The following is a 21,944-nucleotide window of genomic DNA, read 5'->3' on the forward strand; positions in this document are numbered from 1 at the left end:
GAAAACATCGTTGCTTGCTTTAAAAGTAGCACAATTCATTATGTCAAACCTTGGAAAGTATCTAGATATCCCTGCCCTAATGCCAAAGTAACTGGCAACTGAATATGTTTTGCCGTTTGATGTCTATGTGTGGACCGTTGCTTAAAAGGAGGGTTTCTGCCCTGTTACTTCTCCGCTGTTTTCTTGTCCCAGTTTGAAAAGCAAACTGCATGCAGTTTGCTTTTCAGCAACTGTATACAGTTAAATCGACCGGACCTCTTTCTGCAGATGTGAGCGTCCTTAACAACGGTCAATACTGTAAGTCCTTGCTGCCCATTATCCCTTACATGTTTCCATCTTAAGCGTTGTTAGTTAGTTAGTTTCGTAACGGACGTAATGTAACAGTTGTAACGGTTGTAGCTTTTCTCAGACGTGGAGGGATACTGACTTGTTGTGAAAAGTAACTACAATTCTACCTGTGATATACGCTCATTATATGACGGACTTGTCCGTTTTATAAATATATTTATACAATGTATGAACTTTTTAAGGCTATGCAGCTGTGTTAGCATGGCAAATGTATATGTCAGGGTATCAAATTAGTCATGGTAGTATTCTAAAATCCATTCCTGAACTTGACATATTCATGTTGTCTGTAGATGGTAAGCTTCAGGGCCCAGCTGATGCCTCTGTTAATTATTTTAACTCCCATGCTCGGGTCAGGCAGCCTAAGGCCTGTTCCGACAGCTTCCACTGGCCTGCACATACTGCGGCAGCAATTGACTAATTGAGCATTTAAAGATTGCTGTTCCTACATGTTTAAATCCATTTACTATATATTTCATTTAGACTGCTTTACTGCCAACCATTTGTTTTTCTACCTTTCCCCGTAGCGTTTCATTTATTTCAAAACAGTGCGAAACCAATTTGCAGAAAAGCAAAACTTTCTTGATATTGGTAACCCATCACTTGAAAATAATATTCATTGTTTTGTTTTTTTCAGTCACCGTTTCGTTGCAGACTTAATGCATACTAAAGAGTGGGTTGATTTGAAAAATCTGCCTGGCTGTGCATTCTTGTAGGAAACTGCAATCTGAAACGTGAGAGTTGGCTGCCAAACATCCTTTAAATGTTAATCATCCTTCTTCTAACCAATTCCTCCCTGCTTGTTACTTACTCCTGTTACTTATATCGTTTGGTATCTTGTGAAAAGAGACATCTTTCACATTTCAATGTATCACACTCAGATGTGATACCAATGTGTTGTAATCTAAAATTAGGAACATTTGTTTTTAATATTATCATCACAGGTAATATGTTCTGTTGCAAAGAAGTCACATAATCGATAACTAGCCTGCTGTCAATCATATGATGAAATTGAATATATTCTAATATCTTTATATCTTTATCTTTTTTTGTTTTATCGTGTCTAAAGAGCACAAGGTTGTTCCATAAGCTTTTGTTGTTTGTAGTGATAAACTCGTTAATATAAAGGTTTTACTTTCCTATTCCCACGAGTTGTGAGCCGACTGAGCGCTGTTTGAGTCGACTGAAAGCATCACAGTTAGTTTTACCTGACTAGAAGTGCATGCTGTCTCCAGAGTCAATGAGGAGAGGGGCCTGCATCATCTCCTTCATTGAGATGAACAACTGAGGACAATGACCTGAACAAAGTCACATACACAATGCCAAGATGAAATGTAGGTTTTATAATAATGTTTAAGGCTTTTGTTCGTCTTTTTTTACAGAACTATAGGCTAAACTAGTATGTATTTCGACCTTAAGCCTTTCCAATAACATATCTCGCAGATCACAAGCTTGTAACCATCACTGCAGTATAACCCCTACCTTGATCACGTTTTAAAAATAGACACCTCAAATCTCTGTGCACAGATATCATGTGTTAAGAATTAAACAAAATGGAGAAATGAAGGTGAAGAAGAAAACACATATATTCTTCATACACCTGCATCTTACTGTTTGCAAAGAGACTGACAGGTTAGATTAGGCCTTATTTACTTATTTTCACAACTGTTTTTCAGCTCTACAACCCAATGAATCCAAAACTAAGTCCATATGTTTAGAATTTGACATGATTTACCTCCTAAATGCTCATTGGAAATTGAAAATAAAGCATAATCACCTAAGCTGCAAATTGTGTTGTTCTATATCGGGAGCCAAAGTGAGGACAAGCTAAACACAATGTTAGTACGGTACATTTAAATCTAAAAGAAGAGAGGCTGTAACCCTGCAGCTGCAGTTACAGTGTTTAGACATACAACATGTGGTGTCATTGTTTAATTTCAGCTCTAGGCCTTCAATCTGCTTTTTTTTTTAAATCCCAAAAGCCAGTGCAATACTCCAGTGTACATTCGTATCAAAGGCCATGTATCGAGGGTTTTCTAAACTGTGTATTAGATCCAGTGACGGGCCTTGGCAAATGTCTCTTGTCTGGGTTATCGGTCTCTGACAGCCCACTGCTCTCTGATGGCTGCTGCCGTCACAGGAGCATGCATCACACACTTGTCAAAGCGCCTCTCCTCCATCCGCCCCCTTTCCGCTGAAAGTCAACACCACAGTCTCACCACTCATATATTTACGTGCTCACAGGCACCCTCACAAGACGTGCTTACACGCGAGCACATGCACACACATGCAGGACACATATACAGACACCGTTGCCATTATGGTGACAAATCCTGTCTGTGCTGGCTCCCATCTGTGAGTCATGTCGTGGCGTGTTGTACGAGTCAAACTCCCCCGTCATCTGCCTTCCACAGATGGATCCGCAGGGTGTCCAAGGGTTGGTGTCTGGTGGCCACGATTGCAGGACAGTTTGGATTCAATCCTCCCATGATCCGGATCAAGAGCAGACACATATTTCCCAAGCTTTGAGGTGTAGGGGGGCCACTCTCCAACACAGGGGTCAGGTTAATCATCACGGCTTGACTGGGTTTAATCCATTAAATCATGGTTCAACCCTGCATAGCTTGGTCGGCTGAATCGCTGTACTGATCCTATTTTCTCTCCATACATATCCGTTCTTTCACCCTGCCTCTTTTTTGCCCCTATAATGGGATTAACTCCAGTGACACCAATCTGAAATCTTGCTTTAAACTCTGCCTGGTGAGTCTTATTTTACTGGTTATTCCCAAAAGGGATAAGGCATGGCTTGGGTTTCATAATTAGATTCCTCTCCATGACCTAAATCCAAATGATGACAAATTCATGATAAATAGCTGGAGGTATGCACTTCTTGTTTTCTAACGACCCTGTCAAAAACCCTCCAGTAGCATGAAAAAAACAACTGACAAACCATGTTAATTAATGTGTCCATTGGAATATGTAGAGGATATGTCATAAATTATGGAAGCTGTCAAATTCATTGAGACCTAACACCACTGAGGTGCTGGGTCTGTGCGCCAAACAATGCTTTGTCCAGCTAATACCTTTTTTGGCAGTAAAGATACAATAGAGTTACTCCACGCCCACAATCAAATACAATACGTTCTCCATTACTATTTTCGTACCCACCAATAACTTTTGAAACACAGCTATTAAACCAGCTTGTTATCAAGCTCTGTCCTCTCCGTATATAAAATAGAACACAGAACAATTGACCTTGGCAGAATAAAGACCCTTTGACTCTTCTCTGCTTCACTCTCAGGGTGCAACAAGACATTGGAAAGCCATTTCATTGCTTTGTCTTTCATTGAGCCCAGAGTCATTAACTATTAACAGTATTTTTCCCCCTCTTGTCAGTGGTCAAAGGCGGCATAATGCAAGGCCATCTAATTTGGATTCGTACAATACAGTTATGCAGAAAAGCATATGGTTGTTGGCAATCTACGTGTCGATGCAGTGAACTGTTACTAACAAGGTTTGACCTCCTTTATATGAATGTGCCGTAAGGTTTTTCATGAGGCTTGAATATGTTTTTGTTTTATTTAAAAGTGGTTTAGAAGTTTTGTTATCTTTCTTCATTGTGATTTAAATTGATTCATACGCTGCACCCCATATGCATATGATTAAAATTAAATAATTAAAATAATCTGCATTTTTATTCTTATCATATATTTAGCTGGTTGTTGTTGGCAACACATGTTTGGCTTGATGGATAACATACATTCATACTGTATTTGATGTGTCATTTAATTAGTCACCCTTCTTTTATACTAACATCGCATTTTCATAAAAATAGCGAAAGGAACCTTGACTAAAGATGTCAGCACTTAAGCTAAGAGTTAATCCATTGCGAGGTTACATCATCCCTTACTTGCATTGCAACGCCATGGAAAGCCAAGAAAATAGCTTTACAGCTATTCAAAGGCCACGGTGTATGTATAGTACAGTATATGGTCATGCTACATATCAACATGGAGACACAAGCTGTGTGTGTTTAAAGTATAGCACTCTATAGAAGATGGCTCTATTATTCAAAATGCAGGTAGGAGTATCTTTTGGTTAAGCCTTAAGAACACTGTTCAATGATGGCTTACTCCTTCCTGCTGGCACTGAATGGACTATATTATCTGGTAAAGCACTCAGGTGTTCGGGTCGGTTTATTTTTCATCAAATGGTGGTAAATGGAGACTATATAAGACAAAATAAAATAATGAAAACCGAAATAATAAATATGTTATTCTGGTTTCTTTGTACACACATTTACTCGCTTGCCCTTACCTGATCTTTACTGCTCTGTTCCTAATCATAAAATATGATGAAATCCCCTTAATGCTGGAACCACCTTTCCAAAAAGTAACTTGATGATTAAATAATGATTAATGACTTAATTGGTGGTTGGTAAATGATTTACTCATGCTTAAAATCAGTTGCCAACCATCAATAAAAGCAAAGTTTGGGTTGCCAGGTTGATAAATGTAGGTCATAAATAAAAGGTAATACACTTTTAGTGGTGTGAAGTAAAAAACTATAAAACATTGATAAAGGGGCGGAAGTATTTTTCATATACTAATAAAACATCAGCAACAAGGCAAACATTAATGTTGATAGAGACTTTTTATTTTATTCTCCTATACAGTTTTGAATGTTAATGAAAGGCTTATTCTGATTGATAAATCATCAGTAAATGGTTAATTATTATTTAATTAACACATTTATTACTAATATATAAAAGGTGTCAAATTAGAAAGTGGTACTTATGAACTTGTTATATATATATATATATATATATATATATATATATATATATATATATATATATATATATATATATATATATAATACTATCTCAGTTGTGTATATGTAAGGTCTCCGTGCAGACGAGCAAACTCCACCTGCACTTTATTGCGTAATAATTTGATTGACATTCCTTAGCAATTTCTTTGCAAATACTGTAGTCTGTTTGGCTGCAGTCCCATTTCACCGTGGCCTCTCCGCCTCGCGCTGCCCCTCCTCAGAATCTGGTGGATGGTGCTGAGAGCATTTGGCCAGTAATGCCATTTAATCATGCAGGCACATGCTCATGTTTCTTTTCCTCTCCTTCAGCCACTTTTTTATCTGGCACAGATGTTCTGAGCTGGACCCAGATTTACATTTTATGGAGGACTTAAAATTGAAAGCATGACATGTGATTTTTGCTCTCTCCAAAATCCAAATGTAACGTGGAATAATTTGAAAGGGTCCAAACCTGTCTTGAAAATGCATAGTGACAGCTGTGTGGCAGGAGTTAATACACATAGTGCCAAAGAATCATAAATACCATTACTATTGTCTTTCAGTGAATCCCTGCAGTAAACAGTGAGCTTTTGTAGCTTTTCTATCAGAGCATTTTCCAAATAATCTTAATAGAAATCTCCATATGTTTTGCTTCGAAGGCCAAAAGAGGGCTTCAGCTGCACCTGCATTGAATCCAACATGAAGAGAAAGATGAATCACAGAGAAATGTAATTGTATCAGATAGGAGAGAATTGAAGATGCTATATACCACAACAAACTGGTTGCCATATGCCTTGTACTCACATCAATTCATTTCTTGTCTGTGATGCCTTTTTATCCTGATCACTTGATTCCTGTACATTTCACATCATAAGTGACATGTGGAAAAGGTCTATGGTGTTGCAGAAAATGGATTTGGGCATCTTTGGTGGCTAATTCTGATTCATGGAATTGAGAGAGCTGCGTTAAGGATGTTAGACATTAAAGAGTTGTATTTTTCAAGGGATTATCTGCGAAGGAGGAAGTCAGTATTCAGACGGAGCTGACTGGCACGGCAAGATCAGCTTCCATCCAAGTAGAACACTTCTTCAGGCATGCAAAACATGCAGACTTAAGTCACATAATCCCTTTCAATATTAGTGAGGATGTCAATACGCTGACATAAATGGATAGGATACAACAGTTTTTCAGGCTTACTGTTGTTTCCTTTCACAGTGTTTGCAGTGGTAGCTGGCAGGTTGCTATTATTAGCCTCTGCAGCAATATAAATGCTACTGTAGATCTACTGGCACTATGATAACAAACCATATTTAAACCGCTGGTGAAATGCTGTCCTGTCTAATAAAATATCATCAAGAGCATTCCCGGCTGCGATTTATTCTTTGCAACACAACGTTGTGGCATTTATGGGGCCTGCAGATATTGAAGTAAATAACTGGACAGACAAAGCTCATGCTCGAGCACATCTCTGGGGCTAAACAAACAATGGAGCTGCACATTTGGAGTTCAAATGAGACTGTAACTGTGGATCATAACAGGGCTTTTCTGGTGTTTTGTGGAAGCGATGCTTTGTCAGTGTGACTAAGCAAGGCTGTCCAAGTCCGGCTAACCATGACTGTCGGAGAGAGCTATGAAAACAATCGCTTTTCAAAGCAACTGTCTGCAGGCACAGTTTTGACGTTCACACATTCAGATTTTGCTAAATGTTGAGAATGGCATTGTCTTCGCCTGCTTTTCACACTGCCAGGCATTTGAAATCCTGCACTTGACATATTGAAAATGGCATTCAGTGCGAAACATGTACATGTATTTCGGGATGTTCTCATTTTCGATCCATATCTCATCTTACCCTACCTGACCTCATGTGGACCTATATGTCTTATTGATCGGTTGAAGGTTTTGTATGTTAAATGTGATAAAAGTAGAACATGAAACATTTCAACGTATGTTTATCAGTCTTCTTTTGGATACTTGTTTATAGTTCAATCATAGACCAGTATATTTAGGTGAAAACTGATTAGTGGGGTTGGGCAATACTCAGGTGTCATGATATTCCTCCTTAATTATTGAGGTTTAAACAGGTTCAAACCAAAGCTGTAAAACTGTAATTATCCAGAAATCACACAGAGCTACTGTAGATTTAAACGACATTTCCTCCTATTTTATGAGCTCAAATTAAAATGTAATGCGCTTTTGGGAAATGCAATATAATCCACACTATGTTGTTACAAAACTGAAAATGATACAAAACAAAGTAAATATAAAGTTATATGCCCTCATGCTTTGATATAAAGGGGTCTGTTATGGTTTCATTCCACTCGTTTCATTATAATTTGCCATTTGGACATGGTTTGCTGCATTTGATATTTAGAAAAGCGCACTGTATCATCGTCCACATCATTAGATCAGTGGTAATAAGCTGTGGGCCCATAAACGACACATTTGGGTTTGAAATTATTCTCTGAATACCTCTAACTTTGCCTCTACCGTATACTTAAAGTACTTAAGCAAATCTTTTCGCTTTACATTTTCAACCCTGACAGTGCTTTGAGCTATCTTCCATCAAACCTGCGTTGAGTCTTTTTTTCAACTCAATGGGCACCTCTAACATGAAATGGTTAGTTTGATCGGAGCAATTACTGCCTGTTTGTAGCAGGGTTTAAAATGTGAGATTTTTGTATTGCCTCTCCTTGGCAGCACTAAGGCAAAGCAGCTATTTAAAGATGCCATAGCCTTGGCTTCTTCTTTTTCATCCTTTTTGTATTGAAACCTTGTCAGTAACAAAAGACATGCTGCTGAATTTCAATGGCGCTGTAAATTCAGGCAGTGTGCTGCTTTCTCCTGAGCATGGGCCGATTGTGTTAGATGTGTGGCTCGGAACAAGCTTTATTGGGCCAAGGTAGAGGAAGGCACGATGATTTCCCTAAACAGCTGTTTTTACTCGCTGCTGCCAAGGAGACATGATAAGGAAATAACTCTTGTGTGTTCTATGAAGGCTGAGGTTGTGTTTATGCAGATCATGGGGTTCAGCATTTCATTACACATTTTAACATAAATTGAGGAAGCAGTTTCTCAGACCACCTCTAAATTTAGAAAGCAAGTGCTTGTAGAATTGTTTTCACTGTTTTTCACAGTGAAGGCACACACACAGACATCCGCAAACTCACAAAAAAAACTTTCATAAATATACACACCTCCCTTTTTGCATTTGTGATTAAGTACATTAAAGCAATGCAATCCACAATCAATGAAAGATGAATGATATAGTAATTATAATGGAATCCTAATGAGTTAAACTAATGGTTGATCTTTGTCCATTATGTCAAGCAAAACTACATGCAGGATGTATCACGGTTGTCCTTCCTGTTGATTGAATATGTGTAGCCATCAGCGGGAATGATACATATGTTCCAGCTGTTGTGAATTATTCAAAGGATGTGCTGCATGTATTCAAAGTGAAATAACACATTTATTCAAATCAGTGTGTTATTAATTATTTGTATCCCCTGACATGTCAGCAGGCTCAAAAAGTAAACAAACATCTGTGTCGTTTTTAATGCAAGGGGCTGGATGCATTTAGGGAGTTTAACAATCCACAATACATTAGATTATAACAGAACCTACTGTTATTGCAGTATAGAGTTTCTGTCTTCTCCAAGGATAGTGCCCATCAAATATCTCTAATCTCTATTTTTATTTTACGTTACTTACTATAATAATGACCTAACAGCCCAGGTTTCATTGTTTAGTAATAACCACATGCATTCATCCTTGGAAAGAAGGCTACATCTAACACAAATGAATTGAAACAGGGACATGATGTACCCTTGGACGAAATTGCAGAGCTGTATAATCGTATTTAGGGTGCTGTTTATTTGTGCTTTGGGCCTTGGCACCTCCTGCACAGAAACAGTTTACTAAAAGGAAGAGCCAGACTTGATTCTCCTCGCGGCCCGTCCTTAGCAAACAGTCTGCTGCTTTTAAAAGGGATAAACGCAGCTGACATGATCTGCCATACGAACCCTCTTGCTGATGATACGTTATATTTCCTTTGTCACTTTTTATGAAGCAGAGTGAACATGAGCAAAAAACATGCAATTTTTAATCTGTGCCTGGTGCAGGAGAGGCTGCACATCAGCATTTGAGGTTTTGCTTGGGAGACCAAAAATGCAAACACAATTTGATGGACTTTTGTTTGCAACTTTGCTCAAATTTGCACAAAGACCTCATAGTATGTGATTTGCTGAGCTTTGAGCACAGTAAGTATCAATTTGACCAATACAAAGACTTGTTTTGACTGTCAATAGGATCCATAAGAAAAAGAGAAAAATACTCTCATGTTCAGTTTACACTCTGGGCACATGAACACTATAATTTGTGCTTGTTGTTTTTTCAGAATATTCACAAAATAAACATTCTTGCCATTTACTGTTCAAAGTCTGTGATGTACCCTGCATGTTAAAACTCAAAGAAATGTGCATATATTTGGTGAGAAATGTATTCAGTAGTAGCCTATACTGATGCATTTAGTTCCCAAATCCTGACAAGGGAGGTCAGAGCTGTGGAAATACAAATGTGACGTATTGCTCTGTAAAGCCTGGAAGTTGTTGTGTTAAAGCAAACCCGTCGTTCTTTCACACTCTCACACACCTACAGATTATTTATGTGCTTCAGCTAAATGTGCTGAGCATGGCTAAGTGTATAAATAGCAGTACGGACATCATCAGAGGCTTCAGCTCATAAGGGGAGGGGGGGTTGAGGGTCGGGGGTTGGGTTAGGGAGGGGAAAGAGCTTACTACCAGAGCATCAGATCATGAGCAACAGAGACGATCCTCCCTGAGTCATCAAGAGGGAAACTCTGATCCCTTGCATGCTCTTAGTCTGCATGGTGAAGGCTCATGCGTAACTCTGCTGACCTCTGGGTGCACTGCTTCGCAACTTGTGCTTATTGCATAATTATTCATATGATGACTAATAGCATTATTCAATGTTATCGTTGCTTCACTGGCTGACATATGTGAGACATGATAACAAAGACTTGCAAATGTAACTTGTTCCCGCTTAAAAATAGCTGCATAACCAGAGTAATTATTAGAGCGTATAATATGTGATTTGATTCTCTCAGGCAATGTGTATTATTGCTCAGTGTCACCTCAGTCACTGTGTCTCCCACAATGAGATTTCTTTACAATAAAGGAGTCACAATATCCTAGTAAATATTATAGTAAACATCAGCGTATTCTTTTTCGCCCTAGCTTTACACCACCATTAGCTCTGTGTGCTCATGTGTTCCCGCTCTGTGCAGCCCACAGCTCAGGCCTCCACTTTGCCTCGGGTTGTTGCTTTTTTGTCTGGAGCTTTCTCATCTCTGGAGGTCACATTGTCCGCCCTAGAGGTGCTGCTAATGGTCAGAGAGCCAACCATGTGGGCAGTCTAAGAGAAGCATATGCTGTCTGTTAAATCACACTCAGCGGAGGTGGCCGGCTGTTTGGAAGCTAATGAAAATGACAACATGCTTAAAAAGCCATCAGTTAAGCATGCAGTGCATCAGAGCAGGTAGTTCTTGAAGTATTTCCCTTGTTTCTTCATTTCACATCTTGTCTTTGTGTTCCACACTGCTCGCCTGCAGAGAGCGGGGATTTAACAGGCGGAATAACTAGGATTTACTTTATAAGGTAGTCTCTCGCCACTATTCATCCAACTGGTTAGGTTCACCCTGGCCTGACATCAAAATGTGTTTTTATATTTGCTTTTTATTGGAGGCTTTTATAATAGCAATGTAGGTCCTGGCCACACTTTTTCTTATTTTAGGCAAGTGAGGCAGAGGAATAGAAAAGGGATGTGTGAGTGCGTGGTGTTTTCACACATGGTTCAGACACTGCAATGAAAAGCCCCTGCAGAAGGTTCTTTCTCACTCTTCATTAATAATTCCAGAGAGTGTTTCGATTGAAAGGTGATAATGTTTCTATGGACACCGCTGGCCTCTATTACCACACCAAAGACTAACAGGTACCGCTAAATAGAGGGGAATAGCATGTTTCAGTTGTCAGTATGAAATCCTTTCTGTTGAATGCCCATCTGAGAAAGCACTGCAAACTAAACATCCATTTTGTCAGTATATGTGGAGACATTATCCAGGCTCACAGTTATCCAAAGGCCGGCCTCACCCTGTGTGCTGAAGCTCGAGGTCCTGAAACCCTGAACAAATAGCTGTTTGTCCTTGAGGATGGCAACAAATGAGAAGGCTGGGTTGCTACACTGGGTTTAGAAAAAAAGGGGAAAGCAACCACTACCCTAACAGCTGCAGGTTTAGTATCTCAATCATCAGTCTTTTATATATATATATATATATATATATATATACCAATTATATATTAAACTGCATGTGTGAATCCAAAGCTACGATATTGTCTTACAGTTACAAACATTTAACATTTAGTTAGTTCATTGATTATTAAGTCAAAAACGAATTAGCAACTTTTTGTATCTATTATCTTTATTCTTCTGTTAATAATTTGAGTAATTTGTACAAGCAAAAAATAGGAAATATGTTCTGCTTTGTGCTTCTTAAATGTGAGTATTTCCATACACTTTGCATTCATGAGGCTCTTTCTGGAAAACAAATTGGACACTAACAAAACTATGAAATTATTAGTCAAGAAAATAAAAGATAATTATATAATAATTAAAACCTACATTTGTAATGTTTGCTTTACTGCAAATGGATTCTCCTCTGTGTTCATAATCTTTTAGCACAGCACAAATACGGATACAGCTGGAGGAATTATTTCGTCCAATGGAGACCATGTTATTGTTGAAGGATGTTTTGGATCAAAACTGATTTAGATTTTGAGAATTCAACCTTGCCTTCTCTGCTGCAAACCACATATCCCAAAACCGATTGCTGTTATTTAGAAATCAACAATATCTCAAATGTAGAGAAGAAAATCCTCTCCAACCTTATCACTGTCTCACTCTATTGAAGTCTGTGTGCAGCGCCTGTGTTTGATGTGTCTGCGTGGGAGTGTGATGAATAGATGGAAGGGCAGTTTGCATGCACTCACAATATGTAAGATTACAGCCAATGTGGCAGGAATAGCTCCAGTGATATTTGCAGTGTGTGAGTGTGTGTACAGTGTGTTTTAATCAATTGCTTGGTGTTTGATGCTTCAGGGAACATAAGATGTACGCCTCAGTGAAGTGCGACATGCGTGAAATTGTACTTCTTACAGGACTGTCTTAGGTCAGTCGTAAAGATGGGAGTTGGCCATTACGTGATTGCATTGTGAAAGCAAATGATTTAAGTTGTATTAAAAACTGACAAAATACCAAGACTAAATGACATATTACAAATTCTTAATTAATAACACTTGAAAAATGTTAGATTAAGCTTAAATGTTGTTAAATGAAATATCACTAGCCTACATGTAAAGGGCACTCTTGTGTGTACGAATTTAGTAGCACAATGAAGAGTCTTGTGTCTTTTGGATGTAATGGATGACTTACTGAACAACCTTTAAAGGTTGTTCTCAATGTCAGGGTCTTTGTGGAGGGCCCACTTTGTTTACACATGGTAGAAGTGAAAGTTAGGGGTTGGTAAATATGTCTTACTTGGACAAACAGCCTGTGTTGTTCGGCTGTGGCTGATGAAAAAAGGAGTGTTGCTTTGGCAATTAAATCTGACAGGAGAATCGGAGCTATTCCTCTGTTGTCATCATTCCTGGAGAAAAACAGGTGGAAAATGGGTCCCTTTTTCTTCATCTACAAAAGCTTCAATTAACTGTGATAGCATTTGGTTGTGCACTGGGGAGAGGGAGAGCAAATTGTGGCTCCTTTGAATTGTTTTTGCTATATACAGTACTGCGGCAGTTCAAATTAGTTCCAATAAGTTTATTTGTGTACTCTGCAAACTATTTACAGCTAACTGGTTTGCTTTGGTCTATCCTGCAGAGTTCAGTGTTGTGCATGTGAGCTGACTCCACTAAATTGTAGGTGTAAATGAAACCCCTGCGCCAGAAACACTCAAAAGTTGGTCTTTTTGGCAAATGCACTGATGCTCATATGTTCAGTAGTAAGTGCTCCCAGCTGGTAAAATCAACCGTCATAAATGCAGTTAAGTGGAGACGGTCGGTCACTCGACTAGGACACACTTTGTAAAAAAAAATGCTTTTAAAGGATGAGTGATACTTTCCATATCATGAAAAACTCACTTTTCAGTGTTTGCCCTCATGCATTTGAGTATTTTGAGGTCCTACCAACCCACAACAATCTTTTGTTTAGGTCAGAAAACATGGGATGCTGCAAGCCATTCAGATTTACCCTTTCTATGTCATATGCCGGCTCAATAGAATATACCACCATCTATCTATATGTATCAACGGCAAACGCTTGAGAACTAGCTTTAAAATTCAAGGCAGCATAAATGTTTTATGTGAGGGGGGCTTAAAGAGACAGACAGGGGTGATACAGGTATATATAGACAGACAGTACAATAACAAGTTATTTTTGGAAAGCATGTTCAAATGCTTAAGTATGAAATATATGATATATGATAAAAAATAATATATCCCACTTCAAGGCTTTTGAAGTTAGTGTTCTTTTTTATAACACTCCATAACTAAATACACAAGAGAAAAGGAATACATTAAACTATGTGTTGATCTACTTGAACATCTGCTGCAATCAAAAGCATGCGCTAATGCCTTGCTTTAATAAGTTGTATTATTGTTGGTGCTGCAAAGGCGTCAAGATCATCTTAGCAACTTCAGACATTTCCTGTAACTAAGTTCATCTTCTGTACTGTAGCTATGTTGTTGAGGTGCCTTTAAGCGAAATGCTGGTAGGAACAGAGTGGATATGCGCTGCATTATGGGAGCAATAAAGAGTTTTTCATCTTGGTTTAGACTACGGGGCCTCTGTGTAATTGTTTTTTGTTACCTTCATAAGTATAAGTGCAACACAAGCACTATGCTAGTTCTTTGTGCCTTTAATGGAGCCTTGCAGAAAGAATTTCATAACGAAAGAGAGGCTAATAAGTCATCTATCTACTATCCATCTATCATGGAAAAGTAGGGACACATCATACAGTAAGACCATGGAGTTCTTTTGGACTATATCTTTAAAGGGGACCTATCATGCTAAATGCACTTTTGTACGTCTTTTATACATGAATATGTGTCTCCGGTGTTCCAGGGAACTCACCAAGTGTCAGAAAGCACAACCCTCTCTATTTTCCTCCATACCCAAATCTCTAAAAAAGGGGCTGCAACGGATCTGATAAAAACTGATCCAGATTTGAACACTGTCCTGACGTCAGGACAGTGGCGCTACGGCTATTGGGCCAACTCCACCAATCAGGAGGAGACAGCCACGGCCATTGCCGTTCGAAAGCGCTGGAGACGCTGTAGTACATATGCCAGGCCTGTAGGTGGTGCTGTTCTCACAGAATCAGCCCTTGCAAAAACAGAGCTAAAAAATGTCAAATTGAGCAAAATGAGGCATGGCTAAAATGCATGATCTGTGCGGTATTTTGAAAAAAAAAAGTATAAATATGCCTTATATAGGTATGGTCCTACACTATATTATTCAAATATAGCATGATAGGTCCACTTTAAATAAACTAGTTCCTGCCATGATCTGGATACCTTGTTAGCAAATAAGCTGTTATCCCACTTCAAATCCCCCACTTGTTAAAACCTGTTAAACATGTTGACCTTTGAGTTTGAAAGTGATAAATGCTAATATGTATCGGCAGTGCTAGACTTTGGTACGCAGGTTTGACATGGAGCTGCAGAATCAGTGCAGCTGTCACTAATGAACTACAAATGTGCCACTAATTAGATGGAAATGAGCTGTAGCGGCTTGTGTGTACCGCCCATGTAAGCTTTAACTCGTTGGTCAATGTGGTGGAGCTTGTTGAAGTATTGAACTGCAAATAGCTGGATCTTTTTCTTTTTCTTGCACATAGTTGCAAAGATTTTTGTGTTGAAATAACACACTTTATAATTGAAGGTTATGCATGACCCGTTCTTGCTGTAAAGCACAAAGAGTGAAGACTCTGCAGATGGTACATGTTCTCTATACAGCTGTCATTATTCATTGAATTCATTCATTGAATTTGTGGTGAAAGAAAAATACACATTTGAAAGGAATAAGTTTCCACCAGGTAATGGAAGTGCTCCAGTCTACAATCTAGGGTAATTATTAATATACAGGCTGAAGACAAATATTAGTCATGCTTATAAAGCAGGAAATCATTTTTAAAATAGGTGGCTGGTAAAATTATATTTCTGCTTCAATTTCCCCTCTTTTAAATTCCCTCTAGCAGAGGCTCTCGGCAGAAAATGATTGTTCCACTGCGTCAGAAATATCAAATCATTTGTATTGAGTCTGGGAAGAAATCAAAGATTGAACTGTAAATTGATTTTATGATTCTGACACTATTACAACTGGTGCCGTATTGCCCCTAATGTTATTTGTACTTGTACATTAAGGTGTGACCGTTTATTTCTTTCTGCAGACTGCTTTGAAGTGAACCCTTTGAGGAGCATCCAAGGCGACACAGTATTCTGGTGAGTTCCCAAATTGAAATTATAACGCTCTTCACATTTACATAATATACAGTACAACCACACATAACCCATCCAGCCTGCAAACACCAGCAGAAAGTGATGGAGCAGAGGGAGAGAAAGGGAGAGTCTATTGATCCCTGTTTTTATTGCACAGGGTCAGTATTTTTGACCCACCATGCATGCATATTCTCACTACATTAAACACACAAGCAAACCCTACAGTTTTACACATTTTCTTGCCTTCTCCTCCCACATCATTCTGCATGTGGTCCTCCTCTGTTTGTCACATGCACATTTGACCACATGTTCACAGGCACAGAGAAAGAGAGGGGAGGGAGTGACACTGTTAGCTCTCCTCTCATAGGCAGGGTTGGGCTGGCGCCACGGCTGTTTGCCTCATAGCCTGCGCAATGGGAGTCGGCTCCATTATCAGAGCTGCTGCTTCGCCACCCTGCAGCAAACCCAGCATCCTCTGCTCCTGCAGATTTAATTTCTTATCTCAATAGGGAAAACAGCCCTTCTGATGAACAGCAGAAAACACCCTGGGCTGCTGTGAACACGGATTGAGAATACATAGATGGTTTGATGACCTTATGAACGGCCACAGCATTGATATTCCTCACAGGAATGTGCAGTTGGTCATAGATATGTAAGGGAATTTGCTTTCTACTGTAAATAATTATTCAGGGAGGAGTAGCTATCTGCACCATTAATCCAGTAGTGAAGCAATTATTTATGGAGCCGTCATCAACAGCACAACAAGCATCCGATGCTCAAAGTACAATGTGCTGTTGTGTGCTTCACATTTAGGTCTTTGTGTTCGCAGACAAACAAAGCAGCTCTTTAACTGCTGTACTCTCGCATGACATAAACTCGGCATGAACCGACGCCACATGTGTGCTCCTTTTGTTGAAAGTCTTGCGAGGGAACATTATCACATAGCTAGATATTCCAAATGACACGTTTTCGTAAATGCCTTTGTGCCACAAAATAGGGAAATCTAAGCTTCTTACTGCGGTGTGATACCCCTGCACTTTTGTTTTCCTTTTTTCATTATTTGTGACAACTGGAAAACGTTTTTTCTTGCTTCATTTGGTAATAAGCCCAAAGTCTGTGATGTAAGTGAAGAATATGACTTGTTGTGGCATTTTCAACCTTTTGCTAGCAGCTTAATCAATGTCATGAAAAGCAGGGTGGTAGCAGGTAACAGTGGTAGTTGTGTGTCAACTTTCTCAGGCTATTAAAATAAGTTATTATGAGCACAAAAGAGTTATGTAATTGTTTATTCCCTGGCTAAATAAATGTATTGTGTCTTACAGTAATCACCAGGTACGGCTGCTGTTACTCATAGTAGTGCTATCTTAGGAATCACATAAAGAGTAATGTATTACCTTTGAAGTTTGCTTGGCTGTTTTTTTAGGATGTAGGTTTAAGCATTATTTTCTGTTAAATACTTAAAGCTCAGATTAACTGTATTGTAATTATAATAAGTGCAATATGTTTTGGTCTAAAGCAACATTATATGTGTGTTAGCCTTTGCAAGAATAGACAAAAGTAAAAGAGAATCCAGAGACTACACAGACTTCATATCAAAGTATGTATGAGAGACGTCACCCCACGCCAGGCATGGCCGCTAAACGCTGCAGATATTGATTCTGATCGTTTTCAGATGGCTGGGGTTTACATAATGTGGCACCGTGAGAGGACATTGATTTTCCTGCTTTGAACTGGCAGTCCTGCAGGATGCTTTTCTGCACAAGGGAAGTGTCTGGCTTCAGCATTGCTCAGTGAAGCACAAATTGGCTTTACATGTATCAGCTGAAGTCATTTGGCGACTGGATAGAAACAGACAATGAACAATTACAAAACATTTGTTTTCCCCACAAACATGCGAAATACTTAAAATAGGGTGTAAACATGTTTATTTTTTAATGAGATGAGCGGATCATTATTACTGAGGATGTGTTGATTTGAATATGTGTAGGATATGAAAACAGATTCAGGTTCTGGTGGCACCACTTTCATTAGGTTTCCCTCTTACAAGCTGTTTCATGTAGAAAGACTGCAGAGAACAGAGCGCAGGGCTATACAGTTCTCTGAACTGTGTATTTGAATGTTCAAAAATAACTTGGCAATATTGCAAATAGACCTATGGAGGGTAGTGATAGTGTGTTTGAGAGAGGCAAATTATGGTTTTTTTAGAGAGAAGAATATTGCAAGGAGGAAAATATTGAGTCTTCAAAGACGCACTGGTAATCATGTTGACAGTGTTTTGATTATATTTCTTCTTGCTACGCTACAACTACAAAGATTGAAATAGCATATATATAAATACATATCATTTTTACAGAGTCAAATTAGACAGCAGTCAAAATTAATTTAGTTTATTAGGCTTACCTTATTCACAGACACTGTCTCAAACTACTTGCTGACAGCCACAGTATGAACACAGCTAACAAAGGGTTCAAATGCATTTAATGGCAATGTAACACTGCAGAAAAAATCTCCATCTAAATAAATTAATATTTAGTCATTTAATTAGTAGTGTGGATGCTTTGAGATGCTGTTAAAATGCTTATTTAACAATTGTTGTTCCCTGAAGTTTGGCAAATGCTTCATAAAGCATTACCTCGGGTTATAAAACTCAGTGTTTTCTATATAGTTTAAATCAATACCATAATGTTTAATAATAATTAACCAGCCCAAGGCAAAGTATTTTATAAATGATTGATTATAAGCAGCAATGCAGAGGAAAACATTTTGACTATAAGTGTGAAATAGAATATCACTTTAACATTTATGTAAGATTTAGCTGCCTCTGGTCTTATGCCTGTCATAAACTAAATTACATTTTTCTCATTTTATCATACAGCAGGAATAATAAACCAATTGACATGAGTACTACTACGTGAAATAATTGCAAAGCTCTTGGATACATTTCCCTTCATGAGAACACATTCAGAATGCAGAAAATATAGGCAAACCAAAGTATAGTTTTGGACTCATTTTGAAATGAGACTGTCTTCATGCAAATAGCTGTTTTGATGTCTTTTGTTGGCATCTGCTGCTTTTCTCAGGGCGCTATAATTAAACAGGAGGAGGCCGCAACCCTTCTTCATTCTGTGTCAGTTTAAGAAAAGGCTGGCAAAATGCATTGTGTCAAAGCAATAGAAGTTGAACAACAGCTAGATTTCGCACACAATAGAATTCATTTTGAGGAGTGTGGGTATTTTTTAATTTGTGTATTATTATACATTACCATAGCGGCATACTTTAGAAGCCTGAAAAAGTTGGGGAAAAAATCAGTTAGGTGAACATTTGCTCTCTAGAATTAGACTTCATTTTGTGTTTATGACAGACAAGTTTCATATACAACTGCGTGAAAATGAGTATATATAAATAAATAAATATGATATATTACTACTCCTTTGATTCCATCTGATGATAATGGCTTGAGTCCTGTTTTGTGACACCCCTAATTATAGAAAAACACGTTACAAATGAGGGTTAATGATCAATGTTAGGTTCAATTGAACGGAGTTGAGCCAAGTTGACCTTCTTTCAATTGTTTCCAGACATTTTGAAAGCAGCACTCGATCACAAGATAATCTTTCCGAATTACAGATAAAAACACCATCTTTTTTATTATTTACTCTTCACGTGTCACCACCCAGGTTTACACCCACAGCACATCCCCTGATCTGACAACATCCTCAGGATAACTCTCATAAATCATCATTAAAGGGCATGGACCTGGGCACTTTGTCAGAGTTTAGAGTCCAGTGAAGAGGCACAAAAAGGGGCAGAAAATAGATCTCTTTGATGAATAACAGATTATGATGGAGAGGTGAGCAAACTTTCCTCTCATTCTCTGCCCACATGTGCAGTGCAGCAAGACTGGCCTTCTCGCAAAGCAGCAAATTGCTGTCTGATCCCAAATGGGATGTAATCCTCCTGGAGCTTTGTTAAGATACAGTGAAGTTCAAATATTTCCTCTCAATTTAATTTAGTACAAAAAGTGAAACTGCATGGAACTCTGTTTAAAAGATCAAATAAATATGCAAATGTATCGTCACTTTTTTCTAATTATCTATACGCATTATATACAGTATTTCTATTTATACACACATTTACATTACAAAGACAACTTTCTTTAACAGTCTGGTGTGTCTGTATTACCAGAGGATCAGCAGCCTTGTTCAGCCACGCTACTGCTTTTGTAATGTTACATTTAAATATCTGATATCAAATTTCCACTTTGACTTTAGCGCTCAGCCCGACTGATGCTGCTTCAACGGCTGTTTGATGAGTTTTAGTTGGTCCTCCTTCTGAGGGCGGGGTCTCTAAAATTAGAAACTTGACTGACATCATGTTAGCTCTCATGTGAAATAACATGATGTGGCTCATTGAAATGAACTTGGGCATCTAACAAAAATGGAAGGAGCTTCAAAAACCATTCATCCAATTGACTTGACACATGACGGGTGTTGTGGTGACGACCAAACGATGTGCAGCGTCGAATGTTCAGTTGTTTTGAGGAGTTGATCTTGACAAAGCTGCGGGCAGAAACACCAGAGGCCGAACGGGCCCCGCACCAGCGTCCTGACATCTGAGAGTGTTCGGAAATGTCAGTTGAAATGATGAACATCGACCCACAGTGTACATTCCCTAAAGCAGAGCTACCATCTGTATCTCTTTATTTCACAAACATATCTGTTTGCATAACTGTATGCATTTGTTGTTTCTGTGTCCATGCTCAAGGCAAGTGCAGCCACCTGCTGAGGAAGAGTTTCTGCAGCATTTGCTACAGACTGTTTCTCCATTTGGTCGCTTAAATGGCAACTAATTAGCAAATCAATTATGGGAATCTTCATTTTCGGTACTGACCTTCACCATTTCAGGCTGGACATTATTGCGTTGTAAATTTGTCACATACTTTTAAACTAAAGTTAACATGTTATAACACAGAAAATGTGGTTATCGTACCTCATGTTATATGCATTTAAGTACTTTTTTTTACGGACATAACTTTAAAGATTTACTTTCACTTCACTCGTGTATTCATCAGGGATAACACTCTTTGATTAACATTAATGAGATGTAAATGTGTCAGATTTAGGCAAACAGGCTAATAATCATGTGCAATCCCTGATGTTATACAATAAACAAAACACACAACATATACAAAAAGTGGACAAACAGCTTCAAAGCACATATACTGTAAGAGGATACAGCATAAAAACAGACGGGCATGCAACAATCGGAATAGACAAAACAAGACAAAGTGTTTCAGGCCTGTCTTCTTTTATGACTGACATGCCAGTCACAATAACACAAAGAGGAACGTGTTGTTGTTTGTATCAGCGTTGTTAATAGCTATTCTGTCATTGTTTCTTTTTCAAGACTTTTCTATTCACAAATAGTAATTGGAGCTTGCAGCTATTCACATGGGATCATAGGCTGAGATCAAAACCGCAGAGAAATATGATGCCGTACAGAGAGGAAGGTGTGGCAACAGTAAAAAGGCGACTGCTTTCATACTGTATGACACATTTTATACTTGTATCCTTCATACTTTGCATTGTGTATTTTTTGTAGCATATTCTAGCCACTGCAGAAAAGATAAAAAATGTGTAGGCTGAGTTTCGGTAAGAAAATCCAAAGAGCCTCTCGGTAGGAAGTCTCACAAAAGTGGCATGTTTAACGCTTCACGCTGTGAGGTTCTCTGAAAAACGGTGTCAGTGAGACCTGGCATCTCTGGAGACAGGCCCGTCCCGCGATGCTGCAGGGAGATGAGAGATAAAGAGCCCGCTGAAATACAGGTTTCTGCTCTCTGATCCACCCACAAGAATATTTTGTAAACGGCTCACGAAGCACGTACAGCTGCATCAATTACAACTGCATGACAGCAATTTCATACATCCAATAAAACTAATCTTAAAAAAGAGGGAAATGTGGCATACATGACAGGGTCAGACAAAGCATAACAGAAATTCACAACAGACATCATGTTCCCTTTGTTTGAAAAAACCCTCTCCTGGTTTTGCAGCGCTGCAAGAAGAGCTATAAATTATTCAGGTGCTCCCCTATGGCTGCCGATTTACAGCCGCTCACTTGCGTCTGACTGGTCATATTCGCCTGCTGTATTCCTTCATGATCTGCCTGTTTTAAAATGGCAGCAAAATACATGTGACCTCTGATTAGGACTCACTCTAA

General features: G+C 38.6%; 1 protein-coding gene across 1 annotated transcript in view; it reads left to right on the top strand.

The window, feature by feature from the left end:
- lrfn1 (leucine rich repeat and fibronectin type III domain containing 1) overlaps positions 1–21,944 on the top strand; it is a 110,236-nt gene that overhangs the window by 44,492 nt on the left and 43,800 nt on the right. Inside the window, exon 2 of the mRNA XM_034112978.1 lies at positions 15,677–15,728. The gene's annotated coding sequence lies outside the window, so the exon portion shown is untranslated. The remainder of the gene's footprint in view (positions 1–15,676; positions 15,729–21,944) is intronic.

The sequence above is a fragment of the Trematomus bernacchii genome, unplaced genomic scaffold (genome assembly GCF_902827165.1).
Source record: "Trematomus bernacchii unplaced genomic scaffold, fTreBer1.1, whole genome shotgun sequence".
Taxonomy (NCBI): domain Eukaryota; kingdom Metazoa; phylum Chordata; class Actinopteri; order Perciformes; family Nototheniidae; genus Trematomus; species Trematomus bernacchii.